The following is a 23,641-nucleotide window of genomic DNA, read 5'->3' on the forward strand; positions in this document are numbered from 1 at the left end:
AATAAAACATTCAGAATTTTAGTCAGGTTGGATTCAATAATGAGAGCTGATTTTTAGTTTTAATGTTTTATTTTTTCACATATGTTTCTCAAGCTTTATTAGTCAATCAAAAATACAGAACATTGCATGAAGCAAGTCTCAAATCTATCCCTATTCTAAATTAACAAAGGAGAATACACTTTCTAGGGAGCATTTTAGTCAGAAAACTTGTTAGTACTCATGAAGAATACTGTAACAGAAATGGTCTAGGCAGAAAGTAATTGAATGTATCAAGAACTCAATTTGTCTGAGTCTGAGAGAGAGAGAAAAAGAACAAGGCTCTCTCCAGTTGTGTCTATCTGTCTGAATGCCTGCTGCTACTGAACTTTCCCTGGAACTCATCTTATACATAGCAATTAACATTTACTAATTAACAATCATATGTCACAAACATCAGCTCATGGCCAATCAGCTGTCAAGTATGGTTGTGTGAATGAATCGCCTTCAGCTTGAGATAGCAGGTGAACAAAATCTTCATATTAAAGTTTTACAATTTGTTTCTTAAATGACTACTCTGAAAACATCAGTGCAATTCCTGCCATGCTTTCGCTTTCTGGAAAACAAGACAATGTTATTATTTTCTAATACATTCCAAATTCATCACTTCCCTTCTCATGTATCTTCACACTGTAAGCTTATTCATAAAGAAGCATGTTTCTTTAATTTAGCAAAACTTGACATTCCAAAGCAAGTTAGTTTCGATAGAAAAATAAATAAATAATATAGCTTTCATTGTTTTAGCAGGAAATAAATGTAATGCAGAGACCATGCTGAGGTTAGGATTGAAACATTTCTTTTTAGTTGAAGCATGATGGGGCCACACACAAGTCATGCAAAGTTGAGAAAGAGAAATGCACTTCTAAAATGCGGCTTTTGGTTAGGCGTAGTTTTCACTCAGATGGGCTATTAATTGAATCTTATTTTAATAAAAAGCCACATCAACTTCAAGGAAAAGCACCCTAATTACCATCATCACTCTCACACCCCTAACTGACTAATAGTAAAACACTAATGGAAACAGCCTCAGAACCCTCACAGAGTACGAGTCGCAAGAAGACAGAAGCATTCTTATACATCTCATTTACCAGCAGTCTTGCATTACTGACAGCACTCCACTGCTAATCAGATTGACAGTCACACACTAGCAGAAGCATTTTCACTATTCTCACAGATTAGTCATCATTCACTACTGACCATACTACTGAAATACTGACAGTTCTCTCAGTCCTGTAAAGAGTAAACGGAGAGCCACTCGGGCTCTCCGTGTTTCAGTAACGTGCTCAGCGTGTCCAGGAGGGGCACGGAGCACCAAGCTATAAATAAAGGACGGAACTGTGGTGACGCAGTTCCGAGTGTGGCAGCACCTATACCAGTCTGTGCGTGTTCCTTCCAGGTCAATGTGCCACGTTTACAATGGCGACGAGCGGGATGCGAGTCATCGCGCCGTAGGTGCAGAACATATACTGGTGCACAGAAAAGAAACACACGTACCGATTGAGCGGTGCAGGCTGCCGCGGGTGAAAGAAATTCACGTGGTGCGGCGTCAACCTGGTGACGATCGATTGAAGTCCGGGGCCTCGTGGTGTGCCTCGCGCTAGCGGCGGGTGGTGCCGTGTGGTTTCCCAATCGGGGAAACCCAGGAAGGTGAGCCCTGCCCCGCCCCGCCCCCAGAAGAGGATCGTCGGAGGGAGCGAATCGCTCCATTGAGTGCCCGGCCCGAGGGCGTGTCCGCGCTGCTGGGAGAGCAGCTGAAATTGACGAGGTTCGTCAATTTCAGCCAGCGCTCTGTTTTGGAGCGTCTCCGGAGGCGTGACGGCTCCGTGTGAGGAGCGTGTTCCCCCGAGGCTGGGGAGCTTGGGGAAAGGACGTGTTCTCCCCACGTAAAGAAAAAAAGTAATTAACAGGTTTTGCCGATTTCAAACCGGACACGTGCTCCCCGAGGCTGGGGGGGGGGGCTCTCAAATAAGTAGAAAAGAACTAAGAACGGAAAAATTGAAAAAAAAAGGAGGAGACCTGAAAAAAAAACAGAAGAAAAAAAAAAAAAAAAAAAAAAAAAAAGAAATAAAAGAAAAGGAAACAGTAAGACAAACTGGCAGGCCCTCAGAAAAAAAAGATATCTTAGCCTGTGCAAGACACCGGAGTGAGACAGTGCTAACATGAGTGCCCCACCACAAGACAATGCTAATAATGCCAACCCCCCTCAACCACCAGGACATCCTCAACTTCCAGCACAACTAAACAACAGTATTCATTCCTCACTTACCTCTTTACCACCGTTTAGCCAGCTGATTGACCCAGCCACAGCTGCGCCAAGGTGGCGACTATGGATAAATCGCTTAGAAAACTATTTTTGTGCCACCCGAGAGACGGATGGAGCAGTGCGCAGGTCTGTAATGCTTTTGATGGGTGGAGATGAGTTACAGGAGCTTTTTGATTCTCTCCCTGATACAGGGGACAAATCTGATTTTGACGCAGCGGTGACTGCTTTAAATAGGCATTTTGATCCTCAACTTAACTCTGATTATGAACGTTTTAAGCTCAGACAGGCGCAACAGACAGAGGTAGAATCAATGGATATGTTTTATGCCAGGTTGAGAAAACTGGTGAGCTCGTGCACGGGTCTCAACCAACAAGAAGAGATTCGAGCGCAGATCATTCAAGGATGTCGGTCGAATGCTTTGAGAAAACTCATTCTTCGGCAACAGGGAATGTCCCTTGATGACATTCTGATTCTGGCGAGGTCGCATGAACTGTCAGCGGTACGAGCAGATGCTATGGCGGCAGTGAGAGGTCAGTCAATGGCTGCAGCGTCGTCGACTCATGTGGTTCAAGTCAAGGAGGAACAAGTGGATGCCGTCCAGACACGCCCGGCAACGCCTCGTAGGCTGAACCCCGCTAAACCTAGTGAGAGGGCTTGTGGAAGCTGTGGCTATGAACATCGATCGAATGCTGGATGCCCTGCCAAAGGGCAATCGTGTAATCGCTGTGGTAAGCCGAACCATTTTGCGAAAATGTGCAGGTCCAGGAGAAACAAGCCGGGTGAACAAAAAGGACGAGAAACGAATGTCAGAGCTGTGTCCAAAGGGGCGGAGGAAGGAAGGGAGCAGGCGACAGCGAGTGGTCCGGTATTGGAGGAAGATGAAGATGAGGACATTTTTGTAATATCTTTCACGGGAGGAAAACCGGGGAAAAGGAGGCAGCCGCCCATGAGTGATGTCTACGTCAATGGCACGCGGGTTTCTGTACTCATCGACACTGGAGCGTCTGTCAATGTCATGGACGAAACCCTCTTCAAAAAGTTGGTACCTGCCCCGCCACTTACGTCAACAGCTACTAAAATATATAATTATGGGGGTAGAGAGCCCCTTCCCCTCAAAGGAACTGTGGAAGTGGCCGTAAGCAGTGGAGACAGATCAGCAGAGACAAAGTTCTATGTAGTAGCAGGGGATCGTGGCACTTTGCTAGGGTGTCACACGGCTGAAGAATTAGAGCTGGTATTCTTTGCGCGTCAAATATATGACACTCACGTGGAACGCCTCCTCCATGAATTCTCGCAGTTGTTTGAGGGTTTAGGACGTTTGAAAGGAAAACGCATCAAGTTGCACATAGACCACAATGTGACCCCTGTGGCTCTACGACACCGTCGGGTGCCTTTTCATCTGCGGCCGGTTGTTGAACAAGAGTTGCGGTCGTTGGAAGAACAAGGAGTCATCGAAAAAGTGGATGGGCCTACGCCCTGGGTATCACCATTGGTAATCGCACCGAAACCGAAACAGCCAGGAGCGATTCGTCTGTGTGTTGACATGCGCCTACCAAACAAGGCTATCAAAAGAGAGAGGCACATAACTCCCACCATGGATGACATTATTGCGGATCTGAATGGAGCCCAGTGGTTCTCCAAGTTGGATCTCAATGCGGGGTATCATCAGCTGGAGCTGGACCCTGAAAGTAGGAACATTACCACTTTCTCGACACATGTGGGGCTAAGACGGTACAAGAGACTGAGTTTTGGAGTGTCGTCAGCTGCTGAAGTATTTCAGAATGCGATTCGAGAAACGTTGTCCGGATTGCCAGGGGTAATTAACCTAAGTGATGATATCCTGATATACTCCAAGACGAGAGAAGAGCATCATCGTCATTTAAGGTCAACGTTGAATCGACTGATGGAAGCTGGGCTAACCCTTCATAAGAAGAAATGTGCTTTCTATCAAAACTCGGTAGAGTTCTTCGGATATGTCTTTTCAAAAGATGGTCTGCAAGTAGACCCACGGAAAGCGGAAGCGATCCGTCAAGCCCCTGTTCCGCAAAATCCAACGGAAGTTCGCAGTTTTCTAGGGATGGCCACGTATTGCGGCAGGTTTATACCACAACTTGCCACCATGTCTGAACCTCTTCGACGACTAACTAAAGGGCAACAGCGGTGGGACTGGACTCCGGATGCACAACAAGCGTTTGTGGATATTAAAAATGCGTTGCTGGATAAAGCGACTATGGCTTACTTCAACCCCGGTAGGAAAACTGAAGTGGTGGTGGATGCGAGCCCCGTTGGGCTTGGAGCCGTGCTCTTACAAGAACAGAGGCATCAAGAGTGGGTCCCTGTTGCCTACGCTAGTAGAGCACTGTCAACGGTTGAAACCCGGTATGCGCAAATCGAGCGTGAAGCTCTAGCCATTCGTTGGGCGTGCCGCCATTTCCACCTATATTTGTATGGGCACGAGTTTCAAGTTGTGACTGACCACAAGCCGTTAGTCCCTTTGTTTGCGGGTAGTGCACGTTTGGCGCCTCCGAGAATTGAACGATGGGCTGTTCTACTTCAACCTTATAGGTTCACGGTTGTATATCGGCCTGGTGCGAATAATCCTGCGGATTATCTGTCTCGACACCCTCCTCCAAAGCGGTGTGATGGTCATCAAGAACAAGATGAAGAAAACACTGAACTCTTTGTTAGCATGGTTGTGCAGTCGGCATGCCCTAATGCACTTCTCGTAACTGACATTGTGAACGCTACCCAGGAAGATGTAATGTTGAGTCACGTCAAAGAAGCGTTGAGTCACAAAAGATGGAAATATTTTCTAGAGAAGACCCACATGTCTTGCCCTGATCAAAGAGTCGCTATGCAGAGTATTTGGAAAGTGCGTGAAGAGTTATCTACTGACAATAATGGGTTGGTTCTAAGAGGTAGGAGAATCGTGCTTCCCCAGTGTCTCTGGTCGAAGGTGATCGAATTGGCTCATCAAGGGCACCAAGGGGCTGCTAAAACCAAAGCAAGACTACGAGCAAAGGTTTGGTTCCCGGGTATGGATACTCAGGTTGATGAAATGGTAGGGAGATGTCATTCTTGCATTATCACGTCAATGGATCCCTCGAGCTGTCCAGTAGAAACTGAACCGGCCACTCTGAAACCCTGGGCTAAAGTGAGCATGGACTTTGGGAGTTTCCCAGATGGTAGACTGACTGCTGTCTTGATTGATTCATATACCAAGTTCCCCGTGGTGGAAGTTATAGCGTCAACGGCGTTTGAAAATGTACGGCCTGTTCTACAAAAGACGTTTGCTTTGTTTGGTTTGCCTGACGAAATCCGAACTGATAATGGTCCTCCTTTCCAAGGGCAAGAGTTTAGGTCATACCTTGACTGTCTGGCAATTCGTCATCGTAAAATAATGCCTTACTGGCCTCAGGCCAATGGAGACGTGGAAAGGTTTATGCGCACCTTGAACAGAGCTCTAAGGATTGGAGTCGAGCAAAATGAAAACAGTGAACAATGTCTGTATCAGTTTTTGAGTGCATATCGTCAAACACCTCATAGCACCACTGGCTGTGCTCCCTCTTCTTTGATGTTCAAAGTGTCTCCACGTGATTGTATTCCCTCTGGTCCTAAGTGGAGACCCCCTGCATTGGACGTAAAAGCCACTCAGAACCGTCGAGAAGCTACCAACCAACGGGCAAGTATCCGACGACGAGCAAAATATCGAGGGTTCCAAGAAGGGGATCGAGTGGTCGTGAAACGTCGGCGAGGAGAAGGAGGAAAGTTCCGAACGCCGTTTGAGCCGGATGTATGGGAGATAATTGGCATAAAAGGGTCCATGATAACTGCAGCACGAGGAAGGAAGAGAGTAACACGAAACGTGTCACATTTTAAGAGGGCTGGTCTAAGAGAGCAGACCAATGATGAAGGAGAGATAGAGGACTTTTCGGATGACTTACCACTGCCGGCAGTGGAAAGGAAGGATGTTTCCGAGCCAACAAGTATCGTGCAAACTAGACCTGGTTGTGCTTTTGAACACAGGAGTGGTAACGCTAGAAGTGCGAGATATGACTTGCGCCCTAACCCTGTACCGAATAGTCAGCTGAGGGATTTCGTTTGTTGAACAGGGTGAAATGATCTCCAGCTGTCTAATTTGGACTTTGTGAGTGACTTGAAGGTTCAGGGTGCTAAGGAACGAATTTGTAGTGTTCTCAGTTATTGACTATTCGTGTTTATTCATTTAATTTGTTATTGAGGGTTGTTCCGTATTGAAAATGTTTTCACCTTTTGTTTAAGTTTAGTTTGGTTATCTATGTCCATGTGGAGTAAAACATGGGAGGGATGTAAAGAGTAAACGGAGAGCCACTCGGGCTCTCCGTGTTTCAGTAACGTGCTCAGCGTGTCCAGGAGGGGCACGGAGCACCAAGCTATAAATAAAGGACGGAACTGTGGTGACGCAGTTCCGAGTGTGGCAGCACCTATACCAGTCTGTGCGTGTTCCTTCCAGGTCAATGTGCCACGTTTACAAGTCCATTCACATTATAACAGTCTGGCATTACCGACAGCAGTCTCACACCATTCAAAGTCTAGCAGTCCTGCACTACTGATAGCACTATTGCACCCCTCATAGATTTACAGTCTCACACCACCTATAGCAGTCTCACATCCTTCACAGAAAGCGCTCTACACCTTCACATACTAGCATTCAAACACTAATAAAACTCTCACACACCTCACAACTAGCAGTCACACACTACCAGAAGCACTTTCGAAAGCCTCCTACACTCAGCAAAATAAGTAGGTCTGGCTGATTAAGGAAAACGTATAGTGGAGTCAATGGGTGGAAAAGGAGATGCACAAGTGCCACTTCGTGATTTATTAGTGACTTGCTGCATGTAAAAGTGGACGTGTGGCTGCATTGATGGAAGAATTAAGACACTTTTAATTATGACTCAGACCTATTGGCTTTGCTGATGCTTCTTTAAGGTGGCACAGTACAAAGAATAAGAACAAACGTTTCAGTAATGTATATATGAAATGCACACAGACAAGACCATGCGATAATTTGGAGACACATCTTGGCACAGTTCATTTCCGGAAGAAAACTTGCAAAAAGATTTGTTTTTGTCTTAAAATGAAAAAAATACAATCCCGTCCCTATTTCCTCTTTGTAAGTAGTACTCAGTTATCTTTCCCTTTTCTGCTTCACGGAAGCTGTGCCGCTTCCTACAGATTCCTTTAGGAGCGCCCTCTCTCACGAACTTTTTAATGGCTGTTTACTGATACCATGACAAATTAATAAATGCCCTAAGAAAAAGTAACTATGTGACATATACTATTTGCATGTGAGGAGACTGGCGCACAGCAACCTTCAAACACTGTCAAACGCCGTAAAATATGTTTTGCTTTATTAGAATTAGAATAATTGTAATGTACAATTACTTTGTCAGAAGAAATAAGCATTAAACCGTAGGAAAGCCCATCAAATAATATGACATTTGGAACGTACGGTCACTGATCTGCATGGATTTTTGTGTGCATTTTGGAAATGCCTGAGTTACTTCACCATTAAGCCTTAATTAGAAATTATGTGTCACAAGCATGCCACCCTTTCTGAAATGCACACAGCATTTTTAAGGACCGTCTTTTCAATACCATGCCCTTGTAGTTGCAAATAAACGATAATGAAGCAGTTTAAGGAAGTCGGAGATCTCATGTTTTCCTGGTTATGCTACTCATTATTAACTGTTCTGCTAAATTGGACTGAATTCTATTTTCTGAGTCAACATTTTTTAAAAGGGCACAGAGAAAAGAAATGAACTTTATAGAGGGTCTGCACAGCCAGGATACACTTTTCTCAAATTCCTGCCGACCTACATCACAATTTGTTCCAGTGCACGGTTTTGACACACCTGTTTGCAAAACAAGCAGGCTATATAATAGAAATATGAAGTCGTGCAATTGTTGCATTGACATGATAACTTTATGCTTACGATACATAAATGAAAGTTGTCATATGACTATATATTATCTGGTATTTATAATTATTTCTTAGATCAGTATTTTCCTTCCCTTTAAATTGTCTCATCGTATGCACTCCTCCTTCTTGTCAGCTACATAAATGCAGGCTTCGACTGAATGTCTCATTTCTTCCGCATATCTAAACAGGAAAATAACACCCCACTTTGCACCACGTCTTCTCACAAAAGTAAGATGCCTGCCATAAGAATAGCTAAACCGCAACATAAAATGACGCACCATGCCAGACCATATTTCTAATGTCACCCTGCATTACTGCTTGGCATCTGGGCCCATTGTTACATACCAGGGACAGTCCATTAATATGGTATGTTGAACACCACTCATAGCCAAAAGAGCTGGTATGGACATGGAATCTTCAGCTGCTCCATTTCCCACAGCTGAAAAACATCATTTCGAGTGAATGAGAAAGTAGGATTGAGTATCCAAAAAAACTTGACCTACAGTGGATGCCTCCCTGGGCCCGCATCATCTACAGGACGCGCTTCATCGCTTCCAAGGCAATAGAATTAGGCATACCAGCCTAAAACTAACAACTGCAGAAAGCCAACCCAAAATACGTAGCCAGATTCACAATAAAGTAAAAAGAGCAGGGAACAAAAAATACATCAATTAGCTCTCATTAGTCATTTGCATTTGTGGGAGTTGTACGACACTATTCAGGGGGGGCTCCTCCGCAGTGGCAGAGGGGCGTTGCCCCCCCGGCTGAGATAGCAGATGAAAAATAAAACGATAGCTTGCTATTTTTTTTATTTTTCATCATTTTTCATTTGCTGACTCAGCCAACAGAGTTTACAGGGAGGAGAGGGGCTGGGCCACGGGAGGTGTGTGTGTGTGTGTGGGGGGGAAATGCACTAAGTGCACATGTGTGTTTGGCCGGCCGTCTGAGCCCGGCCAAACACACATGCACACTTAGGTTTCTCTAAACAGCACAGACCTCAGGCTTGTGTCTGACCAGGAATCTGAGCTGCTCAGACCAATCCTGACAGTGCTTTCATGCTATGTTTTGCATGTAAGCAGTGCCAGGATTGCTGAGGATCCTGTACTGGTGTCCCAGCAAGTGCTTGGACACCACAAGAGGAACAAGGCGGCTGGAGACGGACGGCACAAGGGAAATGGTAAATGTTTTTTTTTTTAAATGTTGTTTCTCCCCCCACCCACACCTTGGCAGATGTGGCGGGGAGCACTGACAATATTAAGGTTATTATTAGCAACATACAATAACATTGCATTTATTAGTTTGTCTGCTAATATGTCACACAGGTCGGAACATTTACGTTGTGTAACTTCATGTGTGCCTAGTCTATACATGCCTTGTGAAGCAGTGATTAGGTTGATGTGGATGTAATGTTTTTGTCATGCCATATATATCACATGATCTAAGAGAGATGGGGTCTCGCAAGGCTGAGCCCCAATAAAGCAAACAAAAAACAGACTATGGCCCTCATTACAACCCTGGCGGTCAAAGACCGCCAGGGCTGTTTTTGAGTTTGTACCGCCAACAGGCTGGTGGTACAAACTTGGGCATTACGACCGCGGCAGAAGCGCCGCGGTCGCACTGCTGGGACTGGCGGTTTCCCGCCACTTTGGTCCCGGCGGTTGTAATCCCCCAGGGCAGCGCTCCTTGCAGTGCTGCCCAGGGGATTAAGAGTCCCCCTCCCGCCAGCCTTTTCATAGCGGTATGAACCTCCAGGAAAAGGCTGGCGGAAACGGGAGTCGCGGGGCCCCTGGGGGCCCCTGCACTGCCCATGCCAGTGGCCATGGCCCCATGGAGCTTTTGCAGACAGTGAAAAGCACGACGGGTGCAACTACACCCGTCGCACAGCTGCAACACCGCCGGCTCCATTTGGAGCCGGCTCCCGTGTTGCAGCCAAGATCCCCACTGGGCCGGCGGGCGGAAACCAGGTTTCCACCCGCCGGGCCAGTGGGGATATCAAAATAGACCCCGCGGGAGTGTGGCTGCATTGGCTTGGCGGTTGCCACCCGCCAAAGTTGAAATGAGGGCCTATATCTCTAAGATGAAAAAATAAACTAAACATGCTGAAGAAAAAGACAAGCAAGGAGCACAAAGTCACTGGGGGCTCTTCCATAACAGTACTGACTTTATGTGCTACCACCTCTCTGGTGTCCTAGTCTCCCAAAGTCCTTGCAAAAAGGTCAGCACTAGGTGTGCACTGCAGGTTCCATGCAGGGGAGATTACAAAGAAGAGATTGCTGCAGGAGTTAAAAGAATAATTATGTTTAATGTGCTATCAATACTGAATAATGCCTCCTTCTGGGCAGCCAGTGAGGTGGCACAAGACCACTCACTAGGGCATCCGAACCACATAATGGGTCCCTGCATCACATCCTCTGCTGCTCTGACCTCATCTGTAAGTGATTGTAATGGTTTGTGTCATGAGTCACAGTACAAGGCTTGGCCTGTGCAGTGCTAGTTGTGACCAATTTAGATACCTCTGGTAAAATATAACACAAGATGGAGATATGAGGTATAGCCTTTGCAGATGTCACAATTTGTAAGTTTGGGAAACTTAGTGAGAGGAACGCTGACGATAGTCCTCCAATCCTCCTCACTAAGAAGCCAAGAGAATGAGCATTAAGAGTGAACACCGGAACCAATCAAGCACTGGGCAACTGGGAAGAGTAGTAGCTGTGGGCCTCTAGGAGCCAAGCAGATAGACCAGAAGGCCTTGTCCGGGTGTTGCAATGCTCAGATCCTGTATGCAAATATGTAGTTTCAAAGGAGGCTTTCAAAATGTTCTAATCTATAGGTGCAAATGCAGCCCATGACAACCAGAGATTACTCCACTTGCCAGGGATTAGGGCTTCTGGTATTTGTAGCTCCTGTGGGTTTCCGTAAGTTAGAAAAATGGCCCAGAAAGGCTTGGCCTAATTTTGTGCTGCTCAAGCCCAGAGGTAGATGAGGCGTGTCCCTGGCAGCCCCCTACTTGCATGACATGCATTTTGACAGGCATGAAGGATGGCTGTGGGTATTCCTTCCTGTTCCTTTCCGAAAGTGCTGTTGCACCGTAAAGGTCCTGAGTGAAATCACTGAAGAGCATAACATACTAAGTGATATTTCAACAACCGGCATCACACGTTTATAAATTCCAGCTATTTAAAATGATTTGATATCAAAATTAGAAGAGAGTATTTCCTTTATAAATTTGTATAGCAATATGAACGACCGTCACAAGGGCAACATTAGTCAAGAATGCCTAGCAGCTATCAGTCACAAATTAAAAATTGTAAGGAAGGATGAATTAATTAAGTGTGATAACCTGCTCTTGATGTGTATTCTTCAATTAGTAACAACAGTTAGTAACAAATACCTTTCAGTACCATGCATTTATGTCATTGGTAAGTATACCTTAAGAGTACATTTATCAATTTCAAGGGATTCTTTTCAAGTATCACATTGTTAAAAAATATGGCCCAGATTTAAGAAGCTCTAGCACCACATCAGCGTCATATTTGAACACTAATGTGGCGTTTGGCTTCAAAAATCGCCACGCCATTTTTACAAAGTGGCGCAATGCATGAATTGCGCCACTTTGCAACCCTTTGTGCCACATTATGCATGTGCCATGCTTAAGGTACGCAAAAGGGGCGTTCCCCCATTAGAGGGACTGCAAAAATGGCACAGTTTGTGGCTCAGAGCAGGCGTTAGAAGGGGGCACACCATTACGCCATGCTGCGCTGTATTTTAACTACAGCGCACACATGGTGGCAGTGGAGGGGGCGCTAAGGGGGCAAGAAAAGTGGCACTGCAGTGGGTGCAGCACCACTTTTCTAAAAATCTGCCCATATATGTATTGTGAGCAATATATTTGCTTTATTAAAACGTAAGCAAAAAGTAAAATGGAAGAACGCTGTGTACAGTGACTGCATGGTCAGGCTAGTCTGGGGATGTTTGTTATATTGTATGCTAAACTAAGATTGATACCGTATTTCAATGTATTCCCGTGTTTAAAACATTTGAGGATAAAATCAATGCAATGCAGTATAAAATAAAGCTGCATTATACTGCACAAGATACTCATAGGGAGATTTTCTATTAGCTATTGCAGTATTGTTTGAATATAGAGACGATGTACCAAAGCATTTTGCAGTCACCTTTCCAAAGCCACAGGGTTTGTGACCACAAAAAATGACACTTTACACTTTACAGATTTCTTTTTGCAATTTGGAAAAGACTTTCTGAATCCCAAAAGGGGTTTTATGCCTCATTCTGAATTGCAATTAGGAAGGAGTGTAAAAACACTTTCGTCTCCCAATTACGAATCGCAACAATAAGTATCAATCATTTTGAACTGTAATTGTGGTCAAATCATTGAAATGTTACAGACTCCTCAAAGAAGGCGGTAGTAACAGATTCTCAAAAGGGAAGTTGCCTCGTTGAACAGCTTTCCCTCTCTGAAGCACTTCTGGTAGCCACAGACTGCTCCTGCCAATGTCTTAACAATCTGCTTGCCTTAAGAAACTAATGCTGCTTAATGCTTAAAAAATATGATGGTCTGCTGTTCTTTGCAGGTCACCATCTCTGCTTTGGTAGCCAAACACTGGTGGTCACAAATAGTGACTGCTCTAATTCATATTCATTGGGTTGATCATTCTGCTACGCCCTCCAGTAGTGACTTTGCAGTGCTACCTAATAGTACATAGCTTCCATCACAATATTACGGATAGGTCACAAATATTTGGTGCATAGTTTGCACCAACTATTTGCAATCCCTTTGTCAGGGGTGTAGCTTCGTGGGGTGTGGGGTGTTACATCCCTCTAATAAATGTATTTTGTGATAAATAGTTGGGTGCAGGTGCTTTCAGTGGGATATGGTGAGGTGTCTGTCGGATTTCACCAGGGATTTTTACACAAAGACAAAAACGCGCACACACTTCTTCCCTTCTCTTTTTGGAAAGTCTTTATAAATGTTGGCTGTTTCACTAAGAAATGTGCTTTCTCTCACTTAGTACACCTACCAATACACATTCCTCTCCCTTTCCACTGCCCTTTAAGTACCTCTTGTGCACCCTGCTTGTTGTATAGTTTATTTTAACATAATGTGCCACCGTGATAGTCGGGAAATCTGAAGCCCCCTAATCATACTGACCAAGCTACGCCCCTGCTATTAGTACATTGTGCCCTTTGTTCAGTATAAATATATGTTCTTCTGGGAAAGCAAATCCCTTAATATGCTGAGGATGACAATAAGAAAAATATGTAGCTATCCATGACAATGAAGTTAACTAGAAGGTCTTTCCCTTTAATGCAAATAACAACAAATGATAGATCCACCAATCTCCACAAGTCTTTACTTAATCTGGATAATTTGGAAGAATTAGTTTATCACTTACAGGAGGTAGTCTGCTATTAAAGCACCTTACAGCCAGGTACATTCAAAGGGTGAAGTCATACAAAAATAACTAGCCTAATCAGGATTTTTCCAACACCAAATGGAAGTAAAAATTAAAATACTTTAACCTAATCAACAAAGTCTTCATTTCAATAACATAGGAGACAATCAGTAGTTTTCTCCAACAGAAAGTGAACTACACATTTTATACAGCTCTGGAGCTTCTGATTACATCTTTTCCAAAACCAATGGGAGATTAAGGTGGTCATTACGACCCTGGCGGTCGGTGATAAAGCGGCGGTAAGACCGCAAACAGGCTGGCGGAAACAAAATGGAATTATGACTGCTGCGGTTACTGCCGCGGTCATCCGCCACTTCACCATTCTGACCGCCATGGCGGTGAAGACCGCTGGGCTGGAGATTGCGGTCTCCAGCACGGCGGTCGTCACTAGACCGCCGACGGTATCAGGACCCTGCATACCGCCATGCATCTCGGGTGGTTGGGAACCGCCATGAGATCCATGGCGGTAGGCACTATCAGTGCCAGGGAATTCCTTCCCTGGCACTGATAGGGGTCTCCCCCACCCCCGCTGCCCCCCACAAATCCTGCCCCCACCCCCTCCACCCCCCTGCCACCCCTAAAGGTGGCACAACCCCCCTCCCCACAACGAACATGCACATATGCACACCCCTACATGCACACACCCCGAACATGCACATATACACACCCCTACACGCACACATACACCCCGACAACACATACCCGCACACATACAAACAGACATGAACACCGTCCGACCTGCACACATTTCCCATACACACAACACACTCCCCGCATGCATACACTCACTCACTCACCCCCTCTACACTCTCACACGCACACCCCCATGCACTCACACAACACACAACACCCACCCACCCCCTTCCCTAACGGACAATCAACTTACCTTGTCCGTTGATCCTCCGGGAGGGGATGGGATCCATGGGGACAGCTCCGCCACCAGAACACCGGCACCAGAACACCGCTGCACCGAATCATGGGACGTGATTTAGTGGGCGGTGTTTTGTTGACGTGGCGGTGGAGGTTGAGCAACCTCCACTTTCCCGCCATCCGCCAGTATGGCTGCTGGCGGCTTTCCGTACGAAAAAGGACGACGGCCTGCTAGCGGTCATAATATGCGGCACGGAAGACCGCCACCACTGGCGGTCTTCAGCACGGCAGCACCTCGGCGGTCTTGCGAAAAGACCGCCGAGGTCGTAATGACCCCCTAAGTGCTGCATTGACCATCATATTTGAGCAGTAAAAACCTACCCCAAAATTGACTTACACCTGTTTTAAATACCAAACATGGGCATGGATGTCTTCAAAATCTAAAACCCATCAAAAGTGTGCTCCCTGACAGCCACTCACCAAAAAGTCAAAAGGAGAAACTTGATTTACAAAGAAAGTTTGTTAATAAACAAAGAGTCTTTAGAGTAAAGGTAATACAGAAATGAAAAATGTGATGCAAATATGCATACCAAGTAAGATGAAGCTCAAAACAAAAGTAGAGAAGACCTGAATTTGGACATTCACCTAAATTTGGGCACACTTGCCACAACACTGTTGTTGCACAATAGATTACAAAATGGCGTGCACATTGGCACACTTGTCTTCAGTAATAAAGTGAATACACAACACAAGAAAACCCCCACACTAATTTAGAAAAATAGTTGATTTTAATAAATACAACAAGACCAAACCAACAAAAATCCAATTTAAGTGAATATTGCACCAAAAAGCTCAAAGCATCAACTGTGGATAGCTGGATGAGTTAGACCCAGACAAAGCTACAAGTTCACCTGACTGCGCTGGAGCGTGGGCCGGCTACATGGATCCAGTTAAGGCAGCTGAACAAGAGTACCTTCAATGCTGGTTGCAGAAAATAGTGAGGTCCCGCATCGAGGGTGCATCGTGCAGTCAAGGGGATACAATTCTAGTTCAAAGATGTGTCATGCAGTGCTGGTTCTGGGGAGCTGCGATGCGAGGTCCTGTGTTGTTGTCGAGGGTGCCATAGATGACGGGACTTGCAATGTGATGTCCTACATCTAGGATGCGCTGCTTACCGTCTGGTTCTGAAGAAGCTGCAGGACTTGCAATGCAGAGTCCTGCATAGCCACTTGGCATGCCATCGATGAGGGGCTTAGGATGTGAGGGCCTGCATTGGGGATGCATCACTCAGGAGCAGTTCTGGTGAGGCTGTGGGCTGCAAGGGTGATGTAAAGTCCTTGTTGTTCTTGGGGAACACCCATGTAGCAGATATTGTGCTAGAGGTTGCACTGCACATCAGAGGAGAATAAGTGGTTTTGCTGGGTCCACAGATGGGCTGCCAGAGCACATTCAGGCCCACTTCCAAGGGTTCAGTACTAGGGTGGTGTCACTTGGCAGGGTAGGACTCACAGTTGCAGAGTCCAGGTGCTGGTTACAAGACACTAGCCCTTGGAGTTACTCTGATGACCCTGGGTACCGGTTGCAGGCCCAGTCCTTCTCGTCTGTGGTGCATATTTATACCTGGTGCCAGTGGCGGCCGGCAGCTTTAGGAGGGAGACGGGCGGGCGGGAAGCACACACACACACAAACACACTCACTCTTTCACACACAGAAATCCATTAACAACAATTATAACATTTAAACGTGCACACACGCACCAAACATTCATTTTAAATGTTCACACACACACACTCATTCTTTCACACACACACACGCACGCACATCCATTAACAACACTCATACCATTCAAACATGCAAGCACACACCAAACATTCATTTTAAAACATCACACACGCACATCCATTAACAACACTCATAACATTCAAACATGCACGCACGCACCAAACATTCATTTTAAAACATCACACACACAAACACTTACCTTCAGCCTCGAGGTCCCAGGAGGGTTGGGACTGCTGCCCAAATTGTCACTGATTGACACTCGCCCTGGGCGCTTCAGGGATTAAACCTGAAGCGCCTAGGGCGAGTGTCAATGGGTGACGCTTTCCTCATCACCCAGGGGAGGGCCTCGAGTCAGCTTTGCTGAGCCAAGCAGGTCACGCCCATAGGAGCTGTGACCTCCCCAGCCCAGCAAAGTTCAGCTCAGGCAGCCAGGAGTTTGCGCAAATCGTGCATGTCTCACTCCTTGCTGTCTGAGCTGAAAATGAAGAGTGTCTGTCAGGCTGACCTTTGTTCAGCCTGACAGACACTCTTCATGAGGGGCAAAAATGGGGGGGGCGTGGCCCCTCTGCCCTAAAGGACGGGCTGTGCCTGCCTGGTGCCTTCTCTGAAGTGGGAGAAACATGTAGAGGATTCCTTTAGAAGTGAACATGTTTTCTGTCTACCCTGCCCTGGCTCCAGACTAACTAAATGGGGTATGCAATCCTTTGTGTGAAGGCAGGATACTGTCTATTCAGGTGTAAGTAGGGCTGTGCCCAGCTCCACCTCTCATTCTCTTAGAGATGACCGATCCAGGTACACCTAAGCTCCCTATTGTGTGTATCGGACTGGGAGGAATGCACAAAGACCTGGCTTTCTGGGAGGAATACACAAATATCAACTGCCAACTACACCTAGTCATGAGATCCAGAGACAGTCTTCAGGCACTACATGACTAAGGCAGAAAAATCACGTATTTCTAAAAGTGGCATTTTTAAATTGCAATTTGAAAAACTGACTTTTCCATAAAGCAGGATTTTTTACAACAATTCCAAAGACACCGAACATGAACCGTTCACCTGTTCCCATTTGGAAGTCATCCTTATTAAATGTAATTAGGTAACCCCAATATTATCCTATGGGAGAGGTAGGCCTTGTGCAGTGAATGTACAACTTAAAGGTATATGTCCTACTTTAAAAAAAATGTTCACTCTGCCCAACAGCTGTGGTAAAGTGCACTGAGTCCTAAGGCCAACAAATCAAGATCAGAAAATTATAGAGTAGCAAGGAAAACGCTTTTGGGGAAGACTTTACTAAGGCTGACAGGTCTAATTTATGCGTTGCACATGGCCCTTCTGAGGGGGTTTCCCTGACATTTTTGTTTTTTTCCTTCTAATTTTGTGCTGACTCACTTTGTGTGTCCCTTGGACTCTGGGCACTTTCCCACTGTACTGCAGTGGGAAAGTATGCACACCCTTCCTGCACATGCCAGGAAGGGGTGCTTATGTGATTACTTCAGGTGCTGTACCCAGTAGTGCTCTGTATAAAGATATACCACATGCCCAGGGTGGATAGGGCCCTGGCTACTAGTGGGACGTTGCCCTGAGTGAGCCACCCACCAGAATAGCCTGTCAAGCATATATCTGGCCTGACAATGCAGACCTGTGGAGGTGCAGTTGCGCTAGTGCTCGGATTGTCACTTCTAACTCCATAGCCAATCCTGAGATGGCCCCTCGCTACCCTTAGAGCACCTCCTGAAAGGCAGAGCAGGTGGTAGACAAAAGGCTGGGCAGGTATACCTGGGTGGCCCATTCCCATTAGTTATGAACCCCCACATATTTTTTCCCTACCTAGGCGACCGGCTTTTCCCATAGGTTTTGATGATTCTCTATCTAGTGGCTGTAGGACCCTGGGGACTTACCCACTGTAAGTACAGTGTGAAAGTGGGCAATCCTTTCCTACTTATTATAGGAATTGGCACTGGCCAGAGTGTGCATGCCTGCTGGTGTTTCACATAGGTTCTGAGCCTGTCTTAGCAGGACTGTGTGTGCACACATGCACCTATGGTGTTCTTAACATATCGTGTACTAGAACACGCGTCCAGCCTGTCCTATCAGGCTTGTATGTGCACACATGCACCTATGGTGTTCTTAACCATGAGTTAAGCCTGTCATAGCAGGCCTGCGTGTGAGCACCTGCTCCTGTGGTATTCTTAAACATGAATTCCTATGATGTTCTTAACCATGAGTCAAGCCTGTCATAGCAGGCCTGTGTGTGCTCACTTGCACCTATGGTATTCTTAAACATGAGTCCAGCCTGTCATAACAGGCCCATGTGTGCTCACTGGCACTTATGGTGTTCTTAAACATGTCGGGCCTTCCAATGCAATGAATCTGTTGTGCGTGAGGAGTAATTACTGTCCTGTTATCTGGTGAAGGTCTCAGGGACATCAAAGACCTCCCATGCGGGGCCTACACCTTCTACCTGTGACATCTGGAGAGCGGTGCCCTCTTGAGTGCCCACATCGTCTGCTGGATCCCACCTGATCAAGCCGGTGTGTTCTGCTTTCCTGCCCTTATCTCATAAGCGAGCTTACAGAACCTCTCTGGAATGCACTTCTGAGTTTAAAGAAGACATATATTGTTATTAATTCTCCACTACGAGGTTTCTGAGAGACAAAATTAGTAGATTGGAAGCACACGTTCAAAAGTAGTCGCAGCAATGAAAGCAAAATATATCAAAGTACCTCTCAGTCGCAATGTACACAGCAAATAGATGTGATTATATTATAGCATAACTTCAAAGCAAAGCATAGAAGTCAAAATTCATCACCGTATGGGCAAGGCTGTAGGGCCTATATTCAGCTTCATGTTTCTGGGGTCTGCAACAGATTTTCTACCCAAACGGGAGACAGGCAACTGACGTCTATGTTCCTGTCTGAAGTCAAGCAGATTCAATCTACCCCTGCTGTAGCCCAGAGTCATCCTTAAAAGCAAACTCAGTGTGAGAACCGAAGAAACCTGGAGAGTGGCCAATTCTCCCAAGCTCCTCGTTCTCAGACTGGATTGCGAGGTAAACACAAAATCTACGTGCTCTTATCAGCTAAGGTCTGGTGTGAAGAAAACAGCTTGGTCCATCTTGTGGAAAAACACAGGTTGGAAAAACACAGCTCATCTGCAATGTCTCAACTGCAATGTCTAACCCCACGTTAAAGCCAATAGGCAGCTAACTTAAATATCAAATGTAATGTCTAATGTCATGTCAAAGCCAATAGGCAGCTAAACTGAATACAGAATGTAATGTCTAATGCCATGACAAAGCCAATAGGCAGCTAACCTAAATATTAAATGTAATGTCTAATGTCATGTCAAAGCCAAAAAGCAGCTAAACTGAATAAAGAATGTAATGTCTAATGCCATGTCAAAGCCAATAGGCAGCTAACCTAAATATCAAATGTAATGTCTAATGTCATCTCAAAGCCAATAGGCAGCTAAACTGAATACAAAATGTAATGGATAACGCCATGTCAAAGCCAATAAGCAGCTAACTGAACAAAACATAGAGGCCCATATTTCTACTTTTTTAGCGCCGCATTTGCGTCGTTTTTTGACACAAAATCAGCGCAAACTTACAAAATACCATTGTATTTTGTAAGTTTGCGCCGCATTTGCGTCAAAAAACGACGCAAATGCGGCAGTAAAAAAAGTAGAAATATGGGCCATAATGTGCTACTGGTGAACATTGAGCAACTAATATGCGCAGTGGTGAAACACAATGTCATTGGTCAAACACAATTAATAGCATCACATTCCACCCTATGACCAATGAATTTTTGTTTCATACCTCTTATTTCAAACAAAAACAAAAAACAACTAATATCAACAAAAAACATTATAAGCAAATCAGATTTGAATGATAAAAGCAATCACTGTAAAGCAATAGAAGTGGATTAACATATTGATATCATAACCTTTCACATCAGATACATCTACACAGAAAAGACTGAAACTCATATACTCTGATTGGGATAATAGTGTCTCTAAAATAGCAATTTGATGTAGCATGAGTTCTACTCATGTAAAAGTGCACAGTCCAGCTAAAAGGTTTGCTGGCGAAAGTCAGAGTTCCACACGAAAAAACAAAGACAGTTAACTGTTAAGGTTGCTTAGTTCCAGTGGAAGAATGTAATCAAACAAGTTGAACTTGAACTGAAGGTGCCAGTTGCGCAAAATGGATCCATGGTGCTTGTACTTTACTCAATCAGGTTCAGGTTGGGGGTTCGGTCCCTCCCCCGACCCCACACGCACACACCCGAAGGGAGACCATACAGCACACTCATGGTCAGTGGCGAAACGTGGTAGGATCTGCAAAAGAAAAAAGTATGACTTTTCTTGCAAATAACATTTGTCATCTGAAATGTGCCCTTCCTCTTCCTTTCCCTGTTTTATAATCAGCAGGACGTTTATGGGGCCCTTTTTTATGATTTCTGCAGGTTCTGGAGGGTCATCTGGGGCTTCAACCCACACCTCAGCACTGAGGTTTTTATCTGCTGCACCACAGCTTCCCTTTTCTTGCACTGTCAGAAGGGCTGGGGCAGACTCCTTCTTTACCAAACCTCCATTCACTGCACTTTTGACAAGTTGGGCCATTCTGTCTCCAATTTGTATGAATGAATCAGATTCTTTTCTAGTTATCAGCATAATTTTGATTTCTCCTTCGTAATCTGCAGCAATCACTCCCCCTAAAACCTGATCAATATGCCATATCTGTCCTGGTAACTTTCCTCTCTCCAACTCCTCTGTGACTGTTTGTGGGACAGATTGCTGTTGTGCGTGCTGCACAGTTTTTTATCAAATCTGGGGAATGTGCATCTCTCTCTTCTCTGCCCACCTGTAAGTGGCTTTTTCTCCCAGCTGTCCACATTTCTGGTGCACCCACTTAGCCATCCCCACTAAGTCAGAATTCTGGGTGGACACTTCAGACTCTGACTTTTTCTCTTTAACATCTGCAAGGGAATTGAACCAGTTAGGTAAAAGCCATGTGGAAAACCAAACGGCTAAAACATTGGCAGTGAACCAAGAATCAGTGTAAAAATGACACATCTCAAGCAGCTCTTGCTTTAAAGTCTGACACACATTGTACAACACTGTTCCTTCTCCTGTGCTAGACAACAACTTTTCAGTAACTGGATTGTAATCATTAGTCAAACACACACGCTTTTTATCCCCATGGGACACAAATTCAAATGGTGCACTCAATTTCACTGGTAACTCTTTTACCTGTGGTACTCCCTGCACCTTCTCCACATCCTGAAAAGGGGCTTGTGACAACTGTTCATGTAGGGCTGCAGTGACTCTAGCCCTGTCTTGCATGTACCAGATCCAGTGTATGATGCTAGCCTCATGTGCCTGTCCTATACTGTGAGATTTAGGTGAACTCATCACCCACTGCATGCTTGATATTTCAGGTTTCATACTCCAAAGTTCCAGGGGCACTCTTTTCTTCCCCTGTTCCTGATTTACATGTAAATCAGTGTTTCCCTCTCGCACTGCGCAGAAACCTAAAGACTGAATTATTTAATTTGCCAAATTAAAAGCGCGCAGCTGCTCATGTTTTTTTCTCATGAAACTCGGTGTCTTTTGCTCAGTGCAAACAATAAGAAACTCTAAAATCTTGTGTTTTACTTGTGCCAGTAACTGCACATTTTGCGACGGTACCTCTGCCATGTCCGAATTAATTTTTCTTTGCAGAAGCGGTCTGTAAATAACATTCTGAGCTCTGTTCTCAGTGTTATCTGTTAAGGAACCGGTGTTTTTTGCTCTGCTCAGACGGAAGCTCAGACTGGCTCACAGCTGTCTTAACCCCCTCATTACTGGAATGGGAAAAAACAGATTCTTCTAAAACAGCAGTTTTATAGATTTCAGCATTATCTTGCATTAATGTGTTCTGGTTAATTTGCTCACGTAAATTCTTATTTTCATGTTCTAACTGCCTACATCTCTCCTGCATTTTTCTGCAAGCAGATAAAAGTATCCAAACCCTCCTGTCAAGAACAAAAGGAACATCATTTCTTTCAAAAGGCACATTTTCTAAATATGCTTTATCACAGCACTCATTCGAAGACTCATGCAGTCCTGATAAACAAGAAAACATGTTTCTCACAGCACCATAAGGCAGTTTAACTTCACATGCATTTTCAAACATGGTCTGCCGTGCTTCTGTAACTCTCTAAACAACAAAAAACAATTACACTTTTAAATAGTGCACTTCGAAACTCCAATGTCCGATTCTGAAAACTGATGACTACGCCAAAATGTTCTGCTTTCCTGCCCTTATCTCATAACCGAGCTTACAGAAACTCTCTGGAATGCACTTCTGAGTTTAAAGAAGACATTTATTGTTATTAATTCTCCACCACGAGGTTCCTGAGAGACGAAATTAGTAGATTGGAAGCACACGTTCAAAAGTAGTCGCAGCAATGAAAGCAAAGTATATCAAAGTACTTCTCAGTTGCAATGTACACAGCAAGTAGATGTGATTATATTATAGCATAACTTCAAAGCAAAGCATAAAAGTCAAAATTCATCACCGTATGGGCAAGGCTGAAGGGGCTATATTCAGCTTCATCTTTCTGGGGTCTGCAAGTTGATGACTCCGGTCAACTGCGAGAAAGAGATTTTCTACCCAAACGGGAGACAGGCAACTGACGTCTACGTTCCTGTCTGAAGTCAAGCAGATTCAATCTACCCCCGCTGTAGCCCAGAGTCATCCTTAAAAGCAAACTCAGTGTGAGAACCGAAGAAACCTGGAGAGTGGCCAATTCTCCCGAGCTCCTCGTTCTCAGACTGGATTGCGAGGTAAACACAAAATCTACGTGCTCTTATCAGCTAAGGTCTGGTATGAAGAAAACAGCTTGGTCCATCTTGTGGAAAAACACAGCTTAGAAAAACACAGCTCATGTGCAATGCCTCAACTGCAATGTCTAACCCCACGTTAAAGCCAATAGGCAGCTAACCTAAATATCAAATGTAATGTCTAATGTCATGTCAAAGCCAATAGGCAGCTAAACTGAATACAGAAGGTAATGTCTAATGCCATGTCAAAGCCAATAGGCAGCTAACCTAAATATCAAATGTAATGTCTAATGTCATGTCAAAGCCGATAGGCAGCTAAACTGAATACAAAATGTAATGGCTAACGGCATGTCAAAGCCAAAAGGCAGCTAAACTGAACAAAACATATAGGGGGTTATTACAACTTTGGAGGAGGTGTTAA

Source organism: Pleurodeles waltl, chromosome 1_1, assembly GCF_031143425.1.
Source record: "Pleurodeles waltl isolate 20211129_DDA chromosome 1_1, aPleWal1.hap1.20221129, whole genome shotgun sequence".
NCBI lineage: Eukaryota > Metazoa > Chordata > Amphibia > Caudata > Salamandridae > Pleurodeles > Pleurodeles waltl.